This window comes from Mustela erminea, chromosome 5 (assembly GCF_009829155.1).
Source record: "Mustela erminea isolate mMusErm1 chromosome 5, mMusErm1.Pri, whole genome shotgun sequence".
NCBI classification, from domain to species: Eukaryota; Metazoa; Chordata; class Mammalia; order Carnivora; family Mustelidae; genus Mustela; species Mustela erminea.
In genome coordinates, this window is record NC_045618.1 from 38,658,183 (window position 1) to 38,683,726 (window position 25,544).

The 25,544-nt window shown below is 39.9% G+C and overlaps 1 long non-coding RNA gene across 1 annotated transcript; it reads right to left on the bottom strand.

Annotated features, from left to right (window-relative positions):
- Positions 1-4,434: 4,434 nt before the first annotated feature.
- Positions 4,435-24,398, bottom strand: LOC116590628. The gene is made up of 3 exons (XR_004285684.1): positions 24,385-24,398; positions 12,437-12,559; positions 4,435-8,662 (listed from the first exon to the last, which is right to left on the bottom strand). It is a non-coding gene; the product is annotated as an uncharacterized LOC116590628 (long non-coding RNA).
- Positions 24,399-25,544: the final 1,146 nt, after the last annotated feature.

Here is a 25,544-nt window from a genome sequence, read left to right on the forward strand (position 1 = left end):
GGTGAGTGCTGTGAACTGTGTAAGCCTGATGATTCACAGACCTGTTCCCCTGAAGCAAATAATACATTATATGTTAATAAAACACACACACACACACACGAAATAGGGGGAAAACTTGGTGGCTTAAAGCAATGGTTTCTTATGCTCATGAATTCTGTGGGTCAGAAAATTTTGGGGAGTAATTTTTGTCTGCTTCATAATATTTATAAGATTTGAAGGTTGAGGACTGGAATCATCTGAAGTCTCACCATTCACATATCTGGCAGGTGATATATATAAACCATTCACTAGGGACCTCAGGCCCTCTCCATGTAGTCTCTTTGGGCAAATTTCAGTTTTCTCATAACATGGTAGCTGACTTCTAAGAGAGAGAATCTTGAAAAAGACAGAGCTAGATGATAGCTGAATTGCTTTTCATGATCTAAGCCTGGAAGTCACCCAAGGTTACTTCTGCCTTATTCTATTAGTTAAAATACTCACAAGATCCCCTCAAGTTCAAAACTCCACTTCTTGAAGAACTATGAGAAGTATATGAGACCAGAAATAATGTTATGGCTATTTTGGAAAACAGGCAAAACTTATAAAAGTACTCTTTCTATAGATCTCTTACATACTCTACCTCAGGCTCTGCTCTAGGGAGCTCGACTATATTAGTTTCAGGGGCTGGTGTAACAAAGTACCAATGAATTGGGGGATAGAAATGAGATAAATTTATTGTTTCATAGTTCTGAGGCTAGAAGTTCAAGACCAAGGTATTGATAGTGTTGGCTCCTTCTCAGAGCTGTGAGGAAGAATACCCATGCCTTTCCCTTACCTTCTGATGGTTTGCTAGCAATCGTTAATGTTCCTTGGATTATAGATGTGATCACTTCAATCTCTGCCTTCATCTCCACATGGCATTCTCCCCGTGTGCATGTCTCTGTGTCCAAATTTTCTTTTTTTATAAAGACACCAATATTGGATTAGATATCCTCTTACTAAAGACATCATCTAAAAGACATCATCTTACTAATTACATCTACAATGACCCTATTTCTAAATAAGGTCACATTCTGAGGTGCTTGGGTTAGGACCTCAAAAAATTAATTAAACAATTAAACTGAGCAAATAAACCCATAAGACTGACCTAAGACATAAGAGTATGTACATTACAGTATTTATTATAAAGAATATCTGAAGTAATGCATAGGAAGTTCCTGGCATTGATTAAAAGATTAGTAAATGTTAGTCAACATCATTATTTATCTTTGGATCCAGAGAGACTAGCCTATCACCTGGTGAGCAAATAGTAAACATCTTTGGGTTTGGTCTGTTGGGCATTCATTTCATCTTTTTCTGTAAGAACACCTTGAAGCAATTCCCTTGAGATTCTTGGTGAGACAATCATTCAGAATGTCCTCCCCTCTCTTGAACAAAATGTGAGTGGTTGAATGACCCAAGAATGCCATTCAGACTCTCTCCCAAACACTAAATCTCAAGTAGGATAACAAAGGGATAGAAAATGGCTATGATCACTTATCCTAACAATACTGCCACAAAAAGGACTGACCATTAGTTCCTGTCACTTGGATACTTAGAGCTACTGTGATTTCTGTTCTTTTCTCAGCCTGGGGATTAGTTTTTCCTTTAACTCGTTGTGTTACTCCACAGCCTTAAACACATTTCTTGGTTTTGCTTAAGATAGCTAGAGTTTCTTTTGTTTATGGAGAAACTGAAATAGAAATTGATTCCTGAAAACACCTCTTATAACTGACACCTAGAATGACAATGTGAAGTTGAAAGGGTCATGGTGAGACAGGACACATTGTAGATTTCCCCTTCTCTGGCTGGAAAGATGGCTAGTTTCGTGAGCATATTTTATCTGGAGACTCAGGCAATGTGTCTACCCAGGCTGGAGATTTAGGAGAGTCAGTAGAAAAATGTCATCTGGTTAGATCAGTTTGGATATTTTTTTCAGCCTGGAATGAGTTACTATAAGTAAGAGACTACTGGCTCATCAGAAAGCAGAGAGGACAGAAACTGTTAAGGAAAGCCCCTTATATCTACAGCCTATGATCAAAGAGAGTTAGTAGCCAGATAATCTTGAGCTTTGCTCACATGGCAAAGCTGAAATCTCTTCCCCAAGATAAAGTTAGTAGAAGCAAAGCCCAGGATACTGAAAACTTAAAAGAAAATAACAAGGGACCCAAGGAAAGCACCATTAAGTATCTTTCTCTGGGTTTTCATTGCCTGATGAAGTCTCCACTTAGCCCTACTTTAGAACCCAACCACTGACATACATGGGATAAGGGAGAACAGATTGGTTCCATCTCTCTAACTCAAGCTACTACTTGTTTTTGCCCCTGAGGAAATGTCCAAAATGGAGGCATTATAGGTGAGGGCTAGAGATAAGGGCATAAATTTAAGGCCTGTTATTGTGAGAGAGGACATCCTCTCTGCTGGATATATATGGAAAGCCTACCAGATTTCTAAATAAACTGTATTCTTAGAAAAATGATTAGCAATCCAAGGCAGTCTCCAGGCCCCTGAACTCTTTCCTATAGCCCTCACAGATGAGTCCTCCCCATTGTCCTTCCCAAATGTGACCACTTTGGACACTGCACATTGGTTCCACTACCAGAAGAGAAAGGCAGAATTAGCCACTTTGGCTACCCACAGTTTTCACTCCATCACTGAAGCAGGGAGAGTTTTTGTAACTGGAAAGCAGGATGTGATCAATGCCATTAGACAGTGGCCATTCGAAGCTAATTCTTCTTCCCTTTTCTATGTGGGACTTTTTTTTTTTTTTAATTAAGGTACAGCCTGACCTCTTTGCACCATTGTAGCTTAAGTTAAATTTGTCATTTGGCAAAGTTATAAGCAGGAGATATCCTGGACCAACTCAAGAGTAATGAACAGCATTAGTGAGGGTTCTACAGAGAAACAGAACTGGTAGGATATAGAGAGATATATAGAAAGAGATTTATTATGAGGCACTAGCTTATGTGCCTATGCAGGCGGAGAATCCCAAGATCTACTGTCCGCAAACTGGAGGCCCGGGAAAGCCAGTGGTGTAGTTCTAGTCCAAATTCAAGGTCTGAGAATCAATGGTATAAGTCCCAATCCAAGTCCAAAGGCCCAAGAATCCAGAGCATTGAAGTCCAAGAACAGAAGATTTTGGATGTCTCAGCTCAAGCAGAGAAAGCAAATTCACTCTTCCTCTGCCTTTTTATTTTGTTCAAGCCCTCCGTGTATTAGCTGATGCCCACGTGCACTGGTAGGGGAAATCTTCTTTACTCAGTCAACTGATTCAAATGTTAATCTGTTCCAGAAACACACTCACAGACACATCTAGAAATAAGGTTTTATCAGCTATCTGGAGATTCCTCAGCCCGGTCAAGTTGACACATATAATTAACCATCAAATGCACATTGCTGAGAGCCCCTGGAGCTGGATCTAATAAGTGACATAGAGTCTAGGAAGGGAGTTTTGGGGTGTACATGGAAGAGTTGCACTATCGTGAATTGGAACACTTACGACATTGTAGGATGAGAGGAAGAGTGTGTGTTTATGGATATTGAACCATCAGGAAGAGTATAGCAGAAAACTATTGTTTTTGCTTGCCTAGCATTCCAATTTCCTTCATAAAACATGTCTTCCCCCAGGCTTGAGCCAAATAGTTCTAAAAGAGCTGAACCTATCCTTCCCAGCTCAGCTGGCATGTAACCCAGACCTGATGTGTTAATTTATTCCATCTCTCTGGCTCAATGAGTGATTCAGGAAAGTTCATGTGATCCAAGTCAGATCAATAGAGTCAGCCACAGATTTTGATGGAATCATTGGGAAAGAGACATACTTTACTTTCTACACAGGGACTGGCTGGCTGATAGAAGGTAAATTTGCAGCTCTCGGAATCAGCATGCCATCTTTGTGGAAAGAAGGGTGCTTGAACAGAGGAAAGCAGAAAGAAAAGCTCTTAGAAGTCTCCTTTGCTTAGCCTTTTAGTGTGGTGGACATTTGTCTGGAGCCCAGCATCTTATAAACACTCTCCCTTTTATTAGGGAGTTTCCTTCCTCCCCAAATTAAAAGTTAGAAATCATGCTTCCCTGGCTCCCTTGTCCCTGAGCACAAGCATGTGATCCAGGCCTCAATAGACACTCTTGTGAAATCCTCTTCAAGAAGAGGCTAATGTGAGAAAGAAATGCCATGTAACATTTTTACCAGTGAGAGGGACAGTGCTGCCACTTGGCCTTCAGGTGCAACACTGCTGAGTTTCTGCTAACAGAGCTAGCAATAGTACCTCCATCGGTGTTGGGAGGGGTTAGTGGAGAGAGTAGCCATGTCCCAGGCTAGCTCTGATGCCTGCTTTGGGTGGTTGTCCTGGAAGTTCAGCCTGGAGGCCGGCTCTCTAGTCCTCTTGGCAATTCTGTGACCTACCAAATATCCTTTGACAAAACAAAATTTTTTTTTCACTTAACCAATCAATTAAGATTTGTCATTTCCAACTAAAAATTCCTGATAATTATATAACAATCAACAAAAATCTGTATATAGAGATGGATTAATGAATGGCAATTCTGGGAGGTAGGCATTATTATTCCTATTGCACAGATGAAAAATAGCCCTAGTAGTATTAAGTACATACTGCCCACGGTCATACAGCCAGTAAGTCCTGAAGCAGAGGTTTTCATTCTAGTCTCTCTGTTTTCTTAATCTCCAAAGCTCACGTTTTTGGGGGACATGGTATTTAAAGCATGCTTTCAGAAATAATCTTGTGATGGAGAATAGACTGACTTGCTTAGAACTCATCCCAATCTCCTTCTACTATGCCTTCCCATATTATAGAGGCCAGAAAGCTAAAACTGACATTTCCTGTACTCATTTGCAACTAGGAATATGACTGAGCCTCCACCAATTATGTGTACTTACGTGAAAACTGAATTTAGAACTAAATCAAGTAGGAGGGAAGGTAGGCCTTCATCCTGATGGTGCAAATCAGGTAAATAAGGTTTGGGGCCAACAACTAAGGCTACCACTTTCTGATTCCTGAATTGGCAGAGGTAGTAAGACATTGAAGGTGGCAGGTGACACATGGGTTTCTTGATTCCCCAGCTTCCAGAATGTTGTAGAGACAGGTCAGCTCTGTGGTAGTCTTCTGGAAGTCATTCCTTAAAGCCTAGCCTAGAGCCTATTCCTCTAGCCCTTCTAATTGTGAACATCCAATTCCTTGCATCCAATCCTTTTCTGTTTAATTACTAGACTGGCCCCTATTACCTGCTTCTGACTCCTATCTAATACAAGCACATATAGAAGTCAAGTACAACATAACCAAGCAGCACTACATAGAGATTCTCATCTTTTCATAGAGTCACAACTATAGGGGGAAAAATATGTATTCAAGGTGAATTAATACACTGAAATAAAAAGTACCATGGCCTTTCCAATCTTGTAATACTTGCATCTCAAAAAACTGAGTTTATCAGTCAAGACACTGGACGGCAACAGATAGTTCATTCAAACTTGAAAAAGACCAATTTTTAAAGATATGCACAGAGCATAGAGAACCACAGGGTTATGCACTGCCCCTAGACCTGAAGTAGCAAGAGGAAAGAGTCTGTTATAGACTGAATGTTTGTGGTTCCCCCAAATTAACAGTGTTGAAATTCTAATGCCCAATATGAAGATATTAGAGGATGAGGCCTTTGGGAAGCAATTAGGTCATGAGGGCAAAGCCCTCAGGAATGGAACTGGTGCCCTTATAAAAGAGATCCCAGAGAGCTCTCTTGCCCTTTTCCATCACATAAGGGTATGGCAAGAAGTCAGCATTCTACAGCCAGGGAGTGGGTTCTCACCCAACACCAAATCTGTCAGCGCCCTAATCCCAGACTTCCACCCCCAGACCTGGAAGAAATAAGTTTCTTTTGCTTATAAGCCACCTAGTCTATGCCATTTTGTTACTGCAGCCCAAACAGACTAGGAGTTACGTAGAGAAGATGTCTTCCAGGAGCTGCGACCTTTGGTTGAGGCATGAAGCTAGCACACAGCAACCTCACAGGCGGGGATCGGGGAGGGGACAACCTCACACTCTGCCCACCTTCCATTTTCCTGCCCATTCACTGAATCTGCCTGGAAGTCAGGCGACAAGAGCCTGTGTTGTAGCCCTCACAAGACAACCTTCCATGGTGGTGAACAATGGAGAGTCTATCTGAGGAAAGTCCATCCAAATGAGAGATGTCCAGCACAGCAGAAAAAAAATTGGCAACACCGAGTGCAGTAAAAGATCATGAAGATTGTGGGTTCAGAGAGTTTCAGAGCTACTGAATTTTTTAATGTTCACAGGTTGAGTAGATTGTTTCTTTTTAAAGATGCTCAATATAATCTGCTCTATGTGATTTGAGGGCATTTTACTCTGGTCCACGCGTACTGTCGTACAGTGTGAGAAGTGGAAGTCACCTTGGAAATCTTGATGAACATTTCTTATTTCATAGATGACGAAACTCAGACTTAAAGAAACAACCTAAATTCCTCCAAAGTCGCATGGCCAGAAACTTGCAGAACCGGACGACATACCCAAATCTAATGAGGCAGGGCTTCTTCTCCTTTCTGCAGCTAAAAATCCTTGCTGGACACGAGTTATGCGTGGGACAAAGTGCCAGACTGTGATGTGGCTGCAGTCTTAGTCTTGAGCATCCCTCTCCCTTGGTTTTATTTTTCTCTTCATTTTGAACATATACCTGAAAGGCTGAATTTCAAAGACACTTCTCCTAAAAATAACTAAAAGATATGCAGAAGGAAATTAGCATAATGTATTTTATCTATAATTTACAGTGTGTAATCTAGAAATGTGCAACAAAGCAATGCTAGTAGTACAGAGAAAATTCCCCAGGGATATTTGGTTCCATTTAAAAACACCTCAGTATGGAGGGATGTGGGAGCAGCAGGCTGTGACACACTTCCATCAGGGCAAAATGTTATTCTAGTGATTCACAGCAAGAGGCCTGACAAACACTTTGAGTCGATATAAAGGTTCTTGCCATCAGGATAAAATGAGAATTGCAGTGGGTGGTCCCATTCTAGCTTCATGTCTCCTTCTACTTCTGTCCTGGCTTAGGTGGTTGCCCTGGAAACAGTAGGGTGGCAAACAAAACCATTTGGAACAACTTTTCGGAAGCCTTGCGCATGAGGCCTAATTTTTATTTGCTGCTGTCTTTTTTCTCTTCCTAAAGGGTGACTTTTCCAGTCTATCATTCCCTGAGAGGGTGTGCTCTTTGGACTACCTTGGAAGTTGATTCACTCTGAAGTCTTTGGCAAGGTCCGGTTGGAGGGCTGGCCAGGGTTTGGCAGATAGCAAGGGAAGGGGGCTTTATTTCTCATTATTTAGCTTTGGATCCCAACACAGATGGTCCTGATCTCCTCCTCCCCCACCTAAGAATTTTTCTAAAATGACACCCAAGTTTTTCTTGGCAGAAATTATAATTCCTGGCAAACAGTTCACTGCAGCTCTAATTATGATGACAGCTTTAATGGAGAAGATAATCATATTAAATGGTTCTTATTCAGTTCCATGTGATGAATTAGTGATTACCATGAAATGTGTTAAGCAGCCAAAAGTCAGGGGAAGGGATGATGTACTGAGTTACAAGTTGAGGTCTAAGGGATTCCAAAACTTGTGGGAGGTAGGACAAAATGACCTTTAAAGAGGAGATGCTGATTTTAATGTCTCTTGTGGCTCGTATACCAAGTAAGGAACCCCCTTTTCTTGATGTGTCTGTTAAAGAAAAAAAATATTCTGACACATGTAAAATGGTAAAGGAGACTGTATTCAAGACTGTTGCAATTGGGGCTGACTCTATTGCAACAGAAGAGAGATCAGACTCAACTTCCAATACAAAAAAGACAAGCATGCAGAGTTGGGGGTCAGTGCATGGAAAACTACTGACAGGAGATATCAAGAGCACTGGGATTCTTTTTTAAGAGGATTCCTGCAAAAGGCTGGGCATGGATTTAAACATCAATGGTGAGGGATGAGGGACTTGACCAGACACGGGGCGAGGGGAGGTGATTAGATATCAATGCTGGGGGTACTCTTGATAAACTTACTTAGCAGGATTCTTATTAAAACTGGACTGGGCATGCCAAAGAAGGACACAGCCAAGACTGAGGCCTGAGAATCTTTGTCAGCCACTCCTCCTAATCAAGAAAATAGAGACATTCTTCTTTCCTTTGAACAATTTTAAGTCCATCTCTTGCTCAGTCTCCTTTTGTTATTAAGGACCAGCTGAACCATCTGTTAGAACTTGGGAGTAGAGGGTATTTACTGGAGAGTACAAATAATCAGGCATTAAATGTGAGAAATTTCTATGAAAATAAAAAGAAAAATAAAGACTAAGGTTGAAGCAGACTGTAAGCCCAGTTTCTGAGTCCAGAGGGTGGCCAGTTGAGATTTCTAGATGCTGGGCTTGAAGCATCTTTGGGTGAAGTGAGGAAACGGGGGTGATCTGGTAGATTTCCTAGATTGCAGTCTGAATGTCTTCAGTGATGGTATAATATCAGGGTCATGCTTATTTTCTAGAGCAGAGCAAGGAAGATGTGGCTCTTGCCGTAAACCTTCTGATTGGCCTACACAGCAGCAGCTCCAGGCTTAAAGGTCACCCATCATCCAGCATCAGCTTGCAGGACAACCTAGGATCCCAATAAGGATTCAGGCAGTTGAGTTCTCAGTGACACTGAGTTAGGCAGGTGGGAGAAAAATTGGAAACATTCATTTGGACAGTTGTATAACCAGATATTGGAGAAAATTAGGAGAACTGACCATTTGGGAGGGACTGACCAAATGTGCATGTTGGCAGGACTCAGTCCAATCTGTAAGTATATAACAAAACCTCAAAGACATTGACCAGGACTAGAGGCTGACAGTCCTTAAAGGTGTACTATAGTTTTTCATTGCAGCATGAAATTTCTCTCTATACTCATCTTTTTTTTCACCAAAGTTAACCAAAGTAAGATTATTTTTGTCTACAAAATGGGTCTGGTCACGTTAGATTTGGCCTATTATTTACACAAGTGCAGCAAGATTAGTAACTGACCACACAGACCTTTGAAACTTTGCTTTGCTGGCACTTCTCATAAGGAAACTCAAGTTAGACTTTTAAAAGCCTCTCAAGGCTAGGAAGACAAGCCAAGAATTTGCCAGCAGATTTCACTTGCAGGATCTATAGATCTGGGCGAATTTCTCTGTGCTCTAGGTCCCCAAAATATGCTAAGTTTCCTGGGCCTGCCAGGAAGTGACCTTCCTTACTCACCTACAAGGCTGGGAACCCTATAAGCCCTACCAGCCCAGTTTTCCCAAAAGGGCTTTGTAAGCATTAGCTCCATAAAGTCAATCTTAGTTCCTTGGAACTATTTGGTTATAACTGATTCTATGCACATCAGTCTTAAACATGACATTCCACTCAAAGCCTCAGTTATATAACTAATGTTTCCGGTTATGTCCTGTTCAAGGAGGAGAGGTTCTTATTGAACTTATGCAAATAATTATACCGCCATGAAGATAAGAATACCTAGTAAGAGTTTCTGAATTCTGGAGGAATCAGGCAGGGAGAAAAGATAAATGTTTCATTTCTATTTACAAAAAGTGTTATCTACTAAATTGTCGTGAGCTATAACTTAAAAGAAAAGGAAAAGGGATTCCTTAAATCCAGCAACAATCTTCCAAACAAAACCATAATTATCCTTTAGCAGTTCATTCAGTTTTATGTAATTAATTGTTGTTCTGCCTCATCTTGGGTTAGTAGTTTTATGAACCCTTCAGCTTTTCCACCAAAGTTCTAGGCTGCTTTCTTTGTCAAATGGCATGGTTTTAAAGTAATTTAAGCAATGCCATCAGAAGCCTAATCACAGAGACCTCTCCTAGTCCTTTCCATGGGCCCCTTTCCATTCCTTTTTGTTGAAGATAAAGCACTCTGGCTCACAGCTAATTGCAAGTGCTTTTAAAGAAGAATCAGAGTAAAACAAAAACTGTCTATTAATGACAAAAGATTTTAAAATGTTAAATAGATTTGAGGAGAATTCATCATAAAAAGGATGCAAATGACAAGGGAATTTATTCCTAGGGTGTAGAACATTTAAAGTGGTAACTAGAATTATCACTGGTAACATTATACCAGAACATATCATGGACACTGAGGATATTGACAAACTTCATGCAATTTCTGAAATGTTTGTTTTAGTAATATTTTATCCATACAAATAAGACCTAGAGAAGGTTAAAGTATCTTTCATATACCAGCATCCTGTAACAGTCTAGCAAATTTTATGAATATTCCATCTCACAATTTTTTTTAAAGATTTTTATTTATTTATTTATTTGAGAGAGAGAGAGATCACAAGTAGGCAGAGAGGGAGGCAGAGAGAGGGGGGGAAGCAGGCTCCCTGCTGAGCAGAGAGCCTGATGCGGGGCTTGATCCCAGGACCCTGAGATCATGACCTGAGCTGAAGGCAGAGGCTTAACCCACTGAGCCACCCAGGTGCCCCATCTCACAATTTTTTAAGTCTATCCTTCCTGATAGTACTTTTCATTGTGTCAAAAAGATATATAAAGATGTCAAATATAGTTAGCCTCCCTCTATCATATATAAATAAGAGGCCAAATGTATATAAACTTAAACCTGTGCTTAGTAATCTAATGTTTAATAGTTTCTCTTAGAAATTATCTCAAAATTTAATGAATATTTTCATATCATCTATCTAAGGTTGGAAGTTACAAAAAAGATTTTGGAAATTGTTTTTAGGCAAATATATCATAACATTAAACAAAGCTCACCTTCATCTCAAGTTATTTCCTTGTTAACTATTTTTTATAGCACATGCATGTTAGGCATATATAAGAAAGGAAGGAAGGAAGGAAGGAATAAATCAGAAAAGCAAAGAACTCTAAAAATGGTTAAATAGCAAATGTACACTAGTATTACACTTAATACTCATAACTCAGAAGACAGAGCTCTTCTTATTAAACAATATTAAGTTAGTTTTATTTACCAAAGAGTTTCCCAAACCATATAAACTTGAAAAGCATTTGGGTTAGTTTCTATACTTCTGAGAGATTTAGGGATATTTAATTTATATAAGCACTTATTTATCTTTAAGCTAATTTATGAAACTCCTTCACAAGATTTTATAAATTTTTTTGGTAATCCCATCTAGACATGGAAAAATATCACATATATATAACATACATATACAAACATAACTATATAATCATATAGACAGATGCAAATAGAAACCTCGTTGCTTTCATTCTAAAATTGTACCCATGAGGGACACTTGGGTGGCTCAGTTGCTTAAGCCTCTCCCTTTGGCTCAGGTCATGATCCCAGGATCCTGGGATCAAGCCCCAAATCAGGCCCCTTGCTCAGCCAGGAGCCTGCTTCTCCCTCTACCTGCCGCAGTCTCTGCTTGTGCTCTCTCTCTTCTTGACAAATAAATAAATAAATAAAATCTTGGAAAACATATAAAATTGTAGCCATGAGTCAGGTAAACACAGCAATAAAAAACTCACTGGTTTATATAAAATAATTGGCTCTTGTTTTTGTTCCACTTTATATTTTTATCCCAAATTCTGTTTCTGACAGATGGAACAAGTTAAGGTTACCTGCTCAATTGACAGTTAATGCTTTTTAATCAATATTTGTGGAGGAAACTTTTAAGATTTTGTTTTGCCCTGCACGTAGTTTCTTTGGGTGGTCCCTGGGTCTCTTGAGAGCCTCCAGTTGAGGATGGGAAAACCTAAAGTTCAAAGTTCAACTGACTGTAAGAAAGTGACTATAAGAAATTGACTATAACAAGGGATATAAGGAAAGAGAAAGTCTTGGGGGGTAGACAGAGAGATGGAGGAGGTATGGGCTTGAAGGCAATTCTATCAATGGATTCAAGGGAATGGAGGATTGAAGGTGGTAAAAGGAAGAAGGAAGAATGCTGAGAGAGAAATCAGTCTGGGGAAGTCATTGAAATTACCAATTATCCTTAGTAAAATTATTCCAACAAGAAAGGAAATAGAGAGCTAGTGTCCTAGTGGTGAGACATAAAGTCAACAGGAATATGAGAGGGGGGTTTCAGTCTACTGAGAAGCTACCTTGTTCTTCACTCATGATACGTTGCTAACAAAGCAGCCTGGGATTCTAACCCACCCTGCATTTGCCTGGGACTCTAACAGAGCTTCTAGAGTGGAGGCCTCCAAAAGAGGCAGGAATTTGCCACTTTAAGAGGCAAGGAGTAAAATCTCACTCAGAAAGATCCAAGACGACATCCATCTGCTTACGCAGGCATTTTTCAACCAAAGAATCCCAGGGCTCTAACCTAGCCTCAGAGGGTATACTCAGAATCTTAAGAACCCAAATCTGCCCTTACCATGCTTTAACAATCTGTCATCCAGAGCACTGGCTCAGAAGTTGGACTCACGATTGGATCCCTAATCAGTCAGGAGTGAAACCAAGTCTTCAGAAGCGTACACCTGGGGTCCTGGAGGAGAGGCTCCAGGGGTCCAAGAACGAATTTAATTTTGTCCAATTCATGGCACCATAACTGTTAAAGAAAAAAATTATTCAAACACTTATTAAAATGGTAAGCAAGGGGTGTCTGAGTGGCTCAGTCAGTGGGGGTGTCTGACTCTTGATCTTGGCTCAAGTCTTAATCTCAGGGTCGTGAGTTCAAGCCCCGCATTGGGCTCCCCACTGGGCATAGAGCCTACTTTAAAAATAAAAATAAAAATAAATAAATAAAACGGCAAGGAAGACTTTATTCAGGACAATTGCAGTAAGCACTGTAGTAGGGGAGAGATCAAAGACAGCAGGGTATTTATAGCTAATAGAGCGGATGGAAAATTACTGAGAGGAAATTCAAGGGTAAGGGGATTCTTACTAAACCAACTTGGTAGGATTCTTGCTAAAACTGGGATTGACAGGCCAAAGACAGGATGGGGGCCAAGATGGAGACCTCATAGAAAAGAGGGCTCAGAGAAGCCTGACTAAACTAGGGTCAAAGAGAGAGTATGCAATGTCCACCCTAATATGTATACTTTTACAGACAAAGGTAAGAATGGAAAGGAAGGAAGAAAAGGTTTATAAAATTGCCTTCTTAACTCAGACTCTTTTGAGTGCTACCACATATTTGTTTGTGGGTGAGAAATCTGATCTTTCGCAATAGCCAAAAGATATTTAGGGCCAAGTCTTTAAAAATAAAGAGGGGATCAAATTGAGTAACAGAGTTACAACTATAAAGTAATGAGCTGGCATTTTTTGTATGTGGTTTACAAATAGGATGACCAAACTCAACCCCTTTTGCCTGGCACTCTCCCAGTTTGAGGACTTAAATCTCCCTCAGTTCCAGGTAACCCAGGAAAGTTGACCCAAACCAACTCAGTTTTAAAACTCCAAGTCCCACATCCTGGGAAACCCTTCAGTGCCAGACAAACTGAGAAGGTTTATCACCCTGTGTGTGAAGAGAGCTTGGCAGGTACTTCAAACAAGAAGTTCCAAAAGCATTTTGAGTCATGGCATATGACAAACTAGGTATTTGGTTTTCAATATAAGGAGTGGGTTCTATTTATTTGTTTTTAGATTCTGTTTATTTATTTCAGAGAGGGAGAGTGCAGGAGAGAGCAGGAGCAGAGGGTAGAAGCAGAGGGAGAGGGAGAAGCAGACTCCCTGAGCAAGGAACAAGGAGCCTGATGTGGGGCTTGATCCCAGGACCCTGGGATCAAGACCTGAGCTGAAGACAGACGCTTAACTGACTGAGCCACCCAGGTGTCCCAGGAGTGTTTAAAAAAAAAAGAGAGAGAGAGAGAGCGCCTCATTTGTCTAGTTACATACTATGTAGTAAAATATTCACCCTGACTCCTATTTAGTTAAAAGTATGTTTACTTATCTACTTTAATGCAAATAAAAGCCCAAACACCTTTCCACAAATGTTTGGCTGAACAAAGCTTGTTTACCAAATTAAAATACTTGTGTAAAATTATGCGTGTTTTCTTTTTAAATTAATATATCTCTTTTGCTTTGCTGCAAAATTCCTACCGGAAAAAAAGACATTCAAATTTGCTATTCATTCATCTGTAAGCTACAGTAACTACAGTTGCGAGGGTGGGAACCAAAGTGTGAATAGGGGTGTGTGTGTGTGTGTCTTCTGTGGGGAAGCGACCTTCTTTACCCTCATTGTCTCCAAACTCTAATTTATCTGTACCTTCACTCATTTTCCTAAGGGTGTGTTGTTCCTTTAGAAGACTTTTTTTTTTTTTTGGTGGGTGATGCTAGAGATGGATAAGGAAGATTAGATGATAGCAAAATCTTGTTTGGAAAGCTCTATTGTTGCTGTTCTGATTAGTCAAAAACACCCTAGGGTAACATTAGTTTACCCTTTAGAAATCTATCTTCTAGGCTTTTTATATGTTTTCCCATTTATGTGAAAACCCTTGCCCCTAACAAGTGGGGACCAGGCAAGCGGGGACAGGATGTGGTAGCTGGGACCTTGGCACTTGTCTGAGGCTCCCTGGAGCTGAAGAGGAAGAGATTCAAGAGGAAGCAACTTAGAGGCTGAATTAAAAACCACTTAATGCCGAAGTATCTAAACATGACGACAAACTGGGAAAACCACTGAAAATGAGGAAGTTAGAAATAGAGGGTCCAGGCAGAAATGAAATGAATTAAGGTAGCTGCCTGATGGCAGTGGACGTTTTTTTTTTTTTTTTTTTTTTTTTGGCAGTGGACGTTTTAACTGTACTTGCTCTCCTTTTACTCTGCACTCTCCTAGACTCTGCTGTCTAGTGACAGCAGTTCAGGGTTCTGGGTGTGGGGGAGGGAATTTCCTGGGTTTGGTTCTCTAACTTGCTTCCCTTCTCACGGTCAAAGTACCAGAGCTGCTGTGGTCCTGCTGGGAATCCAGAACCTTTTGTAACATTCTTGGATCATCCAGCTCTGTTGTGAGGGTAAACTGGTGGAGTTCTGGGTTGAGGGCAGGGTGTTAGGGAGCTGGGCTAGTGGAGCTGGTGGAAAGATTTCATCTCTCCTTTTACTAAGAAAGGACCAAGCAGAAGACAGCAGTGACAATTTCACATCATCACAGTTACTAATTTTTTCCTCTTTTCTTTACGACGGAAGAACTGTCCTGGACTTCATGTCCTCTTAGACTTCATCTCTCTTAAGCCCTGGACCCCCTCCAACATTTTCAAAGGCTTTGCTCTTTCCATCATCTACTCTCTTTAGGATCTCCACATTTCCTCTACTAGAATGTTCCTGTCTGCATACAAAAATGCTAGAATATCTCCCACCTTAAAATAAATCTGTCCTCCCATGGATCTATGCCCTCCTCCACCTAGCCCCTCCTGCTGCTCAGATCCACCTATATCACCATTCCTAAAATCAGTGACCAATGCTGAATGTCTTTACTTGCTCACTTCAGAGTTTCTTTTCAGTATTCTCCAATCATTTTCTTCCCTCCAGCTCTACTGAAGCCCTTCTTCTCAGGATCACCAATGAGCTCCTTCTGTCTAAATCCACTGAGCCATTCCCAGTCCTTCTCTCACTGGACCTCTCAGCAGTGTTTGATTCAGTAGATCACTTGGCTTCTGAGTTAACATACTGTCTCAGCCTTCTTCCTACATTCCTGCTTGACTTCTTCTTAGTCTGCTGGCTCCTTCTGCTTATTCCTGATTTTTAAATTTGTCTAAACCTCTTCTGTTCTTTAAATGTAGCCCCTCACTGTGGATGTCTGGGTGGCTCAGTTGGTTTAGTGTCTGCCTTTGGCTCAGGTCATGATTCCAGGGTCCTGGGATCAAGCCCTGCGTTGAGCTCCTTGCTCAGAGGTGAGCCTGCTTCTCTCTCTCCTCCCTGCTTGTGCTCTCTCTCTTTCCCTGAAATAAATAAAATCTTTAAAAATTAATTAATTAATTAACTCACTCACTTTGGAGGAGATTCATCCAGTCCTATGGCTTCCATGTCCTTTTGCCTGTCAATAATTCTCAGATCTATATATTCTCCCCTGACATTTCCCCTGAGCTCCAGACTTAACAAACATATCATGCCACCTACTTGACATTTCCATTAGCTGTCTAATTAGAATTTCAAGATGAACACTTTTTTAAATAGAACTTGATCTTATCTCCCAAACCTGTTTCTCCCACGGTTTCTTCCACTGCAGTTACTGTTTTACCATTCATCCATGCTATGGTCTGACTGTGTCCCCCACTTCCCCCGCAAACTCATATGTCAAATCCTAAAGCCCCAAACCGATGGTAATAGTGGGTGGGGCCTTGCTTAAGAACACTCATGAATGGGATTAGTGCCTTTATAAAAGAGCTCCAGAGATATCCCTGACTCCTTCCACCAAGTGAGGACACAGTGAGAAGGTACTGGCTATGAACCAGAAAGAGGGCCCTCATCAGAAGGTGACCATGCTGGTGCCATGAACTGGACTTCCAGCCTCCTGAACTGTGAGCAATAAATTCTTGTTGTGTAAAGATACCCATTCTGTGGTATATTGCTACAAAAGCCTGAATGGACTAAGAAAATCCAGTACTTCAGAATGTAAACTTAAAGCCCATTCTTAACCACTTTATTCCTCTTACACCTACATATCATGCAAATCCAATTGTGTAGGCCCCTATATGTGCCTGATGGCTAGGACTGGGTATCCTCAGAATTCCCGGCCAGGTGATTTCCAGGACTAGTGCTACAGTCTTCACTTGTGATGCTCTACCTTCCAGGGTTGGGTATGAAATGGTAAACCCAAAGTGCTTGAAAAAGATGACACCGATGCAGACTGAGTCTCTGCATTTATCTTAGCCACTCTAGTCTCCATGACAAGTGATCTTTGTTCCCAAGAAAGATGAGCAATTGAATGTTTCCAAAAGTCACTTTCTCAGGAAAGGAATCCCAAGGGGGTGATACATGAGGGTTGGGTCCTCTTGGGGTCTAATGTTTCCAATCTGAATGGTTGGAGACATTCATATGGGTTGGGCTGGGTCAGGGAGGCTCATGAAAGACTGGAGGAATTAAGCAAGCTTCCTGGAAAGCTGCATCTGCCTCCGAGAATGAAAAAAGGCCTCCTTCCCTTTTGAAAGTGCCAGTTATTCTAACAGCCAAGGAAAAGAAATGTGTAATGAATTTTGTAATAAATTCCAGGAATTTCTAAATATATGTAATGAACCATGTGGGTTCTTACTGTAGGACCTTGAACACTTACTTGGAAGTGCAATGCAGATGTCTTGGCTGTTCAGAATACAACCCAGAAATTCCTCCATTTTCTTGAACATGTACTTTTCAGAGCTGGCCTGCAGGTGGAGCTGTAGCCCACAGAGGGACTACATGTTAACGAGTATGGCAAGGGACTGATGGGATGTTAAATCCAGATAAGAAATTAGGGTATTGCCCAAGTAGATCTTGCCTCCTTGATTCCAGATGTGATTCACTCAGCACTAGAAGATGACTAAGGCATTGCACAGGCAAAATGACACCATAATCTGACAGACTGAGCCTCTCCCATTGTTCTCAAACCTCTTGGACCAGTACACGAGGTATCTACAACCTCCTCCATGTCCAGGTAGGTGATAAGAGGAAAAAATGCCTTCTGGATAAGCCCCAAGGAACTGCCCATGTGAAGCTGCTAGTGCCTTGAGTAAAGTGGCCAATTCACTCATAATGCTCGTTCCTAGGCTCAAAATAGCATGTCCCCATTCCTCCTGCCACATACTGCATCTCTGCTAAAGCTTGTGAAAAGTATTGTTGTCCATAAATGGCTTGGCAGGAAGACAAACATATTTGGAGTAGGGTCACAAATTCATTCATTCTAGCCTTAGCTGTGCAAAGAAAATGCAGCTTCTTTATTTCCCCATAATATATCTGCTCATCCCCGCAGAACTGGAAAAAGAAACTTCAATTTATCCCATTCAGTTATACTCAGCTCAATAATTCAGACAACCCCCTTATGTGATTCTCTTTCATTTCTTTAAGAAAAATGGTAAATCTTTCAAATTTTTTCTTTGTCTCTTTGTGTCCTTCAAGATCGAATCTGTGCACTGGGGTCTAGAAGGGTTTAGATGACCCATAGCTGCAGAGATAGTATCATCTGGATCTTCACTGGTGAATAGTGGAGTGCTTAGATTTTTCTGTTCCCTGGACTGGTGACGACTAAAGTATAGTTTTTCTGGCATGGCTTTCTTTCTTTCCTTTTTTTTTTTTCTCCCTCAAATTTTATTTATTTATTTGTTGGAGAGAGAGAGCACAAGCAGCAGGCAGAGAGAGAAGCAGGCTCCCTGCTAAGGAAAGAGCCTGATATGGAACTTGATTTCAAGACCCTGGGATCATGACCTGAGCCAAAGGCAGACATTTAACAGACTGAGACACCTAGGCGTCTCTCAGGTGTGGCTTTCTGAGATGAGGTATTACCTATCTCTGAAATCTATAGTTCTGGCCTTCTCAAAGTTCCTATTCAGCTACCTTTTTGTTTTGACCAGAGCCCTCTGATGTACTTCTGTGGACATGGAAACACATGGAACTTGCTGGATCATTTGTACACCAGGTCATGTGGGCCTAGGATGGCTCAAGCTCATCTATCAACTCACCTCCCACTACACCTCCTCACTATCATTCCTTGCCAAGACTCTGACCTTTGACCTTTCTTCTTTTTTGTCTTCCTTATTTCTTCCATAATCCCTTAGAACTAGAAGGAGCAGTCTTTAGGCAATTCATTTGTCCATGTCATATTTCCCTTGAAGGCTACGGAAATGAGACTCATGGCTTAGCTTCCATAGGTAGAAAGGATACCTTCTCTATACTTAAAAAACAAAACAAAACAAAACAACTGTGATTTGAGTTCCCCTAGCTAGTTCCAGATATACCCTAAATCTGAATTTAAAAAATCCTTTCTGATGAAACCTAACTTTAAGTCTTGATGTACAGTCAGTACAAAACATAACCAAAGTCTCAAAGGTCAGAAATGACTTTGTTCTGTAATTACACTGTTGGGTATGGTAGCCAGCAGCCCCATATGGCTATTTAACTTTAAATTTAAAATAATTAAAATTTAGAAATTCAGGTCCTCATAGTAGCCGCATTTCTTAGTAGCCATGTTCTTAGTAGCCACATGTTGCTAGTGGCCACCATGGTGGATGGCAAGGATATAGAACATTAACAACATTGTTAATGTAATGAAAGTTCTATTGGATGGCTATTCTAGAGTTGTACTCATCTCCCTTTCCTGAAGTGCTAAGACATTTTATGGAAAAGGAAGCTTCCAATAACATAAGTTTTCAGGATATGGCACTACATTTAAAAATACATTTTTAAATAATTACTCCTAACAGTTGTTGCCCAGGACTCCTAAGAGGCTGGGTTAGTCAATAAGTCCCACCTACTCCTCCAAGTATCAGTGATTTTCTCTGTTTCTCCTAAGGAGAGAGTACATAATTTATGGAGCTTAGTGTAATATCAAATATTTTGAAATTGTATTCAAAAGTTATTTTAAAATGTCAAGATAGCAGTAGCATTGGGGCGCCTGGGTGGCTCAGTGGGTTAGGCCACTGCCTTCAGCTCAGGTCATGATCTCAGGGTCCTGGGATCGAGTCCCGCATCGGGCTCTCTGCTCGCCAGGGAGCCTGCTTCCTCCTCTCTCTCTCTCTGCCTGCCTCTCTTCCTGCTTGTGATCTCTCTCTGTCAAATAAATAAATAAAATCTTAAAAAAAAAAAAAAGATAGCAGTAGCAGAGTATTAATGCAATTATTGGCTTTTTTGAGGGAGGGGCAAAACTGGCTTTGTTCAAGACAACTGTACCTAAAAAAGAAATCAAGGCTTTGCACATGAGTAGCAATGCCAGGGACCACAGCTGGGCCAGTGCTGGCCAAGCTCAGATGTTAACTCAGACAGCTGCCCAGGGAATGCCTGGGACTGGAGGGAGCCACCTAGCCAAAAAGACGAGACAGGAAATAAGGGCCCCAACACATTGTATTGGAAAGCCCAATGCTGGAAGGTCTTGGCATGTCAACTGCTTCCAGCTGGGTGTATTTCCAACCAAATCAGGGCCATGTGCAGCCAGAAAGGCTGAGATTTGTCATGACCATCATTTTAGAAGCTCCTGGAAGAAGGGGGAAAGGCCACACACCCAGAAACTTCAGCTTTCCTATTTGGACTATTGACGTACGGTATCCAGGAACTTGTGCATTGGATGGGGGTGGGAGTCTTCCCTGCCTCAGTCTGAGAGACAAGGGGATTTGAGAAAAGACCAGAAAAATGGTCACTCAGAATTTCAAAGTGAATCATCAATGCCAATGAATAAGATGGGAAAAAATAATAATAATCTACTTGTAAGTTGCCTAAGCAGAAGCTGAGGAAAACAGACAAAAACTAAAAGATCTGATGTGGAAGGTGAGACTTGGAACGTGTAAACATTCTATAAAGTAAGTAAATTAACTTCCACAGCTTTTTAGAGTATAGCAGATTGGTACCTACATGGAAATCTTGGTTAAAATTCAATAAAAAATAATTTTTTAACAAACAGTTGAGCTCAAAAGGGAAAAAAGTTTTCAGAGTAAAAAGAGAAAAGAGAACCTAGTGGGTTCAGTGTCAGTTGACCCTCTGATTCATTTGATGGTCTAAATACTTTTTGTTCACGGTCTTCTTCAGGTGTCTTTGTCTGTTATATTGATCCCTCACCCTGGATAAAGAAGACCTGGCCCTGAGCCCAGCCCAGTCTCTTGGCCACCCTCTTTGCTCAAGTTCAGAAGCTGAATAAAGGATCTCCCTGAGCTTCCTGAAACACAGATTCTGGGGACCCAGGTAAGGTCCATGAAGGAAGAAAGTCCTTGATGTATGAAAAGAGTAGAAAAGTCCAACCACCCAGCTTGGGAAAGCAGTATAGAAGCCTGTTGTTTTAATTTCTCACATGGGACTTTTTCTTTTTTATCCTAACCCTAGGCAGATAGCAAAATTCCAGTAGAGAGGAAAGAGGAAAATACATTTTAAAACTAGATCAACCTATGAGTGCCTGGGTGGCATAGTCAGTTCAGTGTCTGACTCTTGGTTTCGGCTCAGGTCATGATCTTGGGGTCATGAGATGAGTCCTGCATTGAACTCTGCATTCACTATGGGGTCTGTTTGGGATTCTCTCCCATTCCCTCTTCCCTACCCCCTCTGACCTTCCCCCTGTGCAAATGCTGTCTCCCCCTCTCTGTCAAATAAATAAATAAATAAATAAATAAATAAATAAATAAAATCTTCAAAAAACAAAACTAAATCAAACTAATAGGAAGTAGAGAAGAGGGGTGCCTGGGTGGCTCAGTGGGTTAAGCTGCTGCCTTTGGCTCAGGTCATGATCTCAGGGTCCTGGGATCGAGCCCCGCATCGGGCTCTCTGCTCAGCGGGGAGCCTGCTTCCCCCTCTCTCTCTGCCTGCCTCTCTGCCTACTTGTGATCTCTCTCTCTCTGTGTCAAATAAATTAATAAATAAAATCTTAAAAAAAAAAAAAAAAGAAAGTAGAGAAGAAAAAAAAAATCAAAATTAAAGAATGGTAAATAGAAAACAACACAATGGTTGAAAAAAGTCCAAACAGGTCAATAATCAAAGTACATATAAGTATTAACATATTGAACTTGCCTACTCAAAGACAGAGATTTTCATAAGAACTTTTAAAAATTCAACCATGTACTGCTTATTAAGAGTCACACCCAAAACATGGTGATGGAGACATGGTAAGTGGATAACATGGACTAAAAATTTAATAAAAATTAAATATAATAATATCAGTATCAATTTTTTAACTTTAAGGCAAAAGGAAGGTTATTATAGAAAGATACAATGATAATCAGAATAATTCACATGGAAAAAATAGTCATTTGGAACCGCAAATGTGTTTCGTGTGTGTGTGTGTAAATCGAAAATCATAGTTGTAGAAGACAAAAGAACATAAGTAATCCTATAAATTTGAATCCAAAATTCAAAATACACATTATTTCTAGCACACATGAAACATTTATAAAAACTTACTATAATATGTTAAAAATATGACTATATATGTCAAATATGACTATAATACGTCAAAAAGTAAATTTCAAATGACTACTAATGACATAAAATCATACAAAAGAAAAATCTGATACCAATGAGATAAAATTAGAAATCAATATAATAGTTACGCTGCCCTATTCATGTTAGAAGCTTCAAAATAATTACTAAATAGGGGAGAAAAGTTAATGAAAATTACCAAATGCCCAGACAATGAAAACACTAGTACCAAGTGCAATTTAAGCAGTATTTAGGATGAAATTTATAGCTTTAAATGCATATAATAGAAGAGAAGGAAGCATATACCTCAGAAGTTAATTAGAAAAAAGGATGCAAAAGAAAAATAATAACAAAAGAAAAAGAAAGAGACAAAAGGGGGGAAATCAATAAGGAATCAATAGACTCAAAAGCTGGTTCTTTCTGAAGACTAATAAAATAGGCAAAATCGATTGATGGAAAAAAAGAAAAAGGGCAGAAAAAGGGACATGACTACAAATAGTTAAAGTTTCTAAAAGTCCTAGAAAATATGATGAGTATCATTACACAAATAAATTTGACAATTTAATGAACTTAGTTCTTTAGAGAGATATAAATCACTAAAATTGACTTGAAAAAGAAATAGCAACCTTTATATTTATTTATACCCATTAAATAAATTGAATCTGTAATTTTAAAAAATTATTCAAGTATGTCTCTTCAGACAAAAGAAACAAAGCAAAAATTAATTATTGGGATTATTCCAAAATAAAAAGCTTTGCACAGCAAAGAAAACCATCAACAAAACAGAAGAGCAAAATGGGAGAAGATATATGTAAATGATATAGCTGATAAGGAGTTAATATCCAAAATAGATGAAGAACTTATACAACTCAACACCAAAAAAAAAAAAAAAAAAAAAACTAATTAAAAATGGGCAGAGGACCTTAAAAGACATTTCTCCAAAGAAGACACACAGATGGCCAACAGACAAATGAAAAGATGCCCAACATTCACTCATCATCAGGGAAATGGAAATCAAAATTACAATGAGATATCACCTCATACCTGTCAGAATGGCTGAAATCCAAAACACAAGAAACAAAAAGTATTAATTAGGACATGGAAAAAAAGGATCCCTCCTGCACTGTTGGTGGGAAAACAAATTGGTGCTGCCACTATGGAAAACAGTATGGAGGTTCCTCAGGACTCTAAAAATAGAAATACCGTATGACCCAGTAATTCTGTACTGGGTATTTACCCAAAGAAAATGAAAATACTAATTCAAAAAAAAAATATGTGTCCCTATGTTCCTGGAAGCTTCATTTATAATAGCCAAGATATGGAAGCAAGCCAAGTGTCCATCTGAATGAATAAAGAAGATGGGACATATATATACAATGGAATGTTACTCAGCTATAAAGAAGAATGAAATCATACCATTTGCAACAACACAGAAGGACCAAAAGGGTATTTTGGTAAGTGAAGTAAGTCAGCCTGAGAAAGACAAATACCATATGATTTCACTTATATACGGAATATTAAAAAAAAAAAAAGGAATAAACAAACAAAAGCAGAAACAGACCCATAAATACAAAGAGAAAACAAGGAACACATACAAAGAGAACTGATGGTTGCCAGAGGGAGGGGGGCAGGAGGATGGGTGAAATGAAAGAAGGGGACTGGGAAGTATAGGCTTCCAGTTATGGAATGAGTAAGTCACCCGGATAAAAGGTACAGCATACGGAATATAGTCACTGGTATATTAATAGTGTGGTATGGTAACAGACAGTAGCTACATGGGGTGAGCATAGCATTTCATATAAATTTTTTGAATCACTATAATGTATACCTGAAATTAATATAACATAGATGAGTTATACCCACATAGATGAGTTTAACCAAATCTTCAAAATTTATTTCCTATATTAGACTTTTTCAGTGAAAAGATAGAAGAAATCCTTGCTTCATTGTACAAGTATATTTTTGATACCCAAACTGCACAAAGACAATATGAAAAAAGAAAATATTTAGTTATTCTCACTTTTGAACACATGCACAAATATTTTAAAATGTTGCTTAACTGAATTAAGTAATGTATTTATAACACATCATAATAGACAAGGTACTAAGCAAACATAATAAGATGTTAATTGTGGAATCTGGGTGGTTGATGTATGGGTGTTCACTGTGAAGGCCCACTTTTCTAGTTTAAAATTTTTCACTTGAAAAACTTGGGAAAAGTAATAAATAAAATCTTTGTACATCTGCAACCTCTCAAAGCATATCATGACAGAACCCCAAGGATAACTAAAAAATCTCTTAACGTAATTCATCTCATTAGTACAGATGAGCAGTTTATAAAAGTACAATTTATGGGGGCACCTGGGTGGCTCAGTCAGTTAAGCATCTGATTCTTGGTTTCTGCTCAGGTCACCATCTCAGGCTCATGAGATGGAGTCCCCCTTGTCAGTCTCCAGGCTCAGCATGGAGTCTGCTTAGGATTCGCTCCCTCTCCCTCTGCCCCTCCCCTCACTCACGTTCTCTCTCTCAAATAAGTAAGTAAAATCTTTTTTTTTTTTAAGTGCAATTTATGGAAAAAAGACAAACTACTGGCAAACTGGGAATGTACTACAACCTCATCCTGATGAAGAGGGTTGTAGGCTTCAGCTTAGCTATTAGTGGCAGAAAATTCCAAACTATATAGAACTGTACTTTTGTTTCATATAAAAGACTAGTTAGAAGGCCTACAGCCAAGTTCCTTCTATCCTATTATATTTTGTGTGATCTTCATTCTTCAGATTACTTCAAGTCCAATAAATTGCTCCAACTCTAGTCATTGCATCTGCATTCCATGCTGCAGGAAGTAGAAAAGGGGAAAGTGAAATAAATAAATAAAATTTAAAAAATTAAATATTCTACTTAGGAAAAAGGAGAGAACCAATTCGGGGGGGAGCAGCAGTCTTTTCCACATGTATCTATCAGAAACCTCTAGAAAACATGATACTTGGTGATAAAACATTAGATGTGTATTCTTTAGAGTCAGGAAGAAGTCAAGAGTACCTCTTACCACAACTTCTCTCTCTCTCTTTTTTTTTTTTTAAGATTTTATTTATTTATTTGACAGACAGAGATCACAAGTAGGGAGAGAGGGGGCGGGGGAGGCAGGCTTCCCACTGAGCAGAGAGCCCGATGTGGGGCTCAATCCCAGGACTCTAGGATCATGACCTGAGCCGAAGGCAGAGGCTTTAACCCACTGAGCCACCCAGGCGCCTGTCTTTTTTCTTTTTTGTTGTTTAAGATTTTTACTTATTTATTTGACAGAGAGAGAGAGAGATAGCAGGCGGAGGGGCAGAGGGAGATGCAGGCTCCCTGCCGAGCACAGAGCCTGATGCAGACTCAATTCCAGAACCCTGGAATCATAATCTGAGTGAAGGCAGACGCTTAACAGACTGAGCCACCCAGGTGCCCCCCACAGCTTCTCTTAAGCACTATATAGAGTCCCAGCCAGTGTGATACTTAAGAAGGAAGAAGGAGGAGGAGGA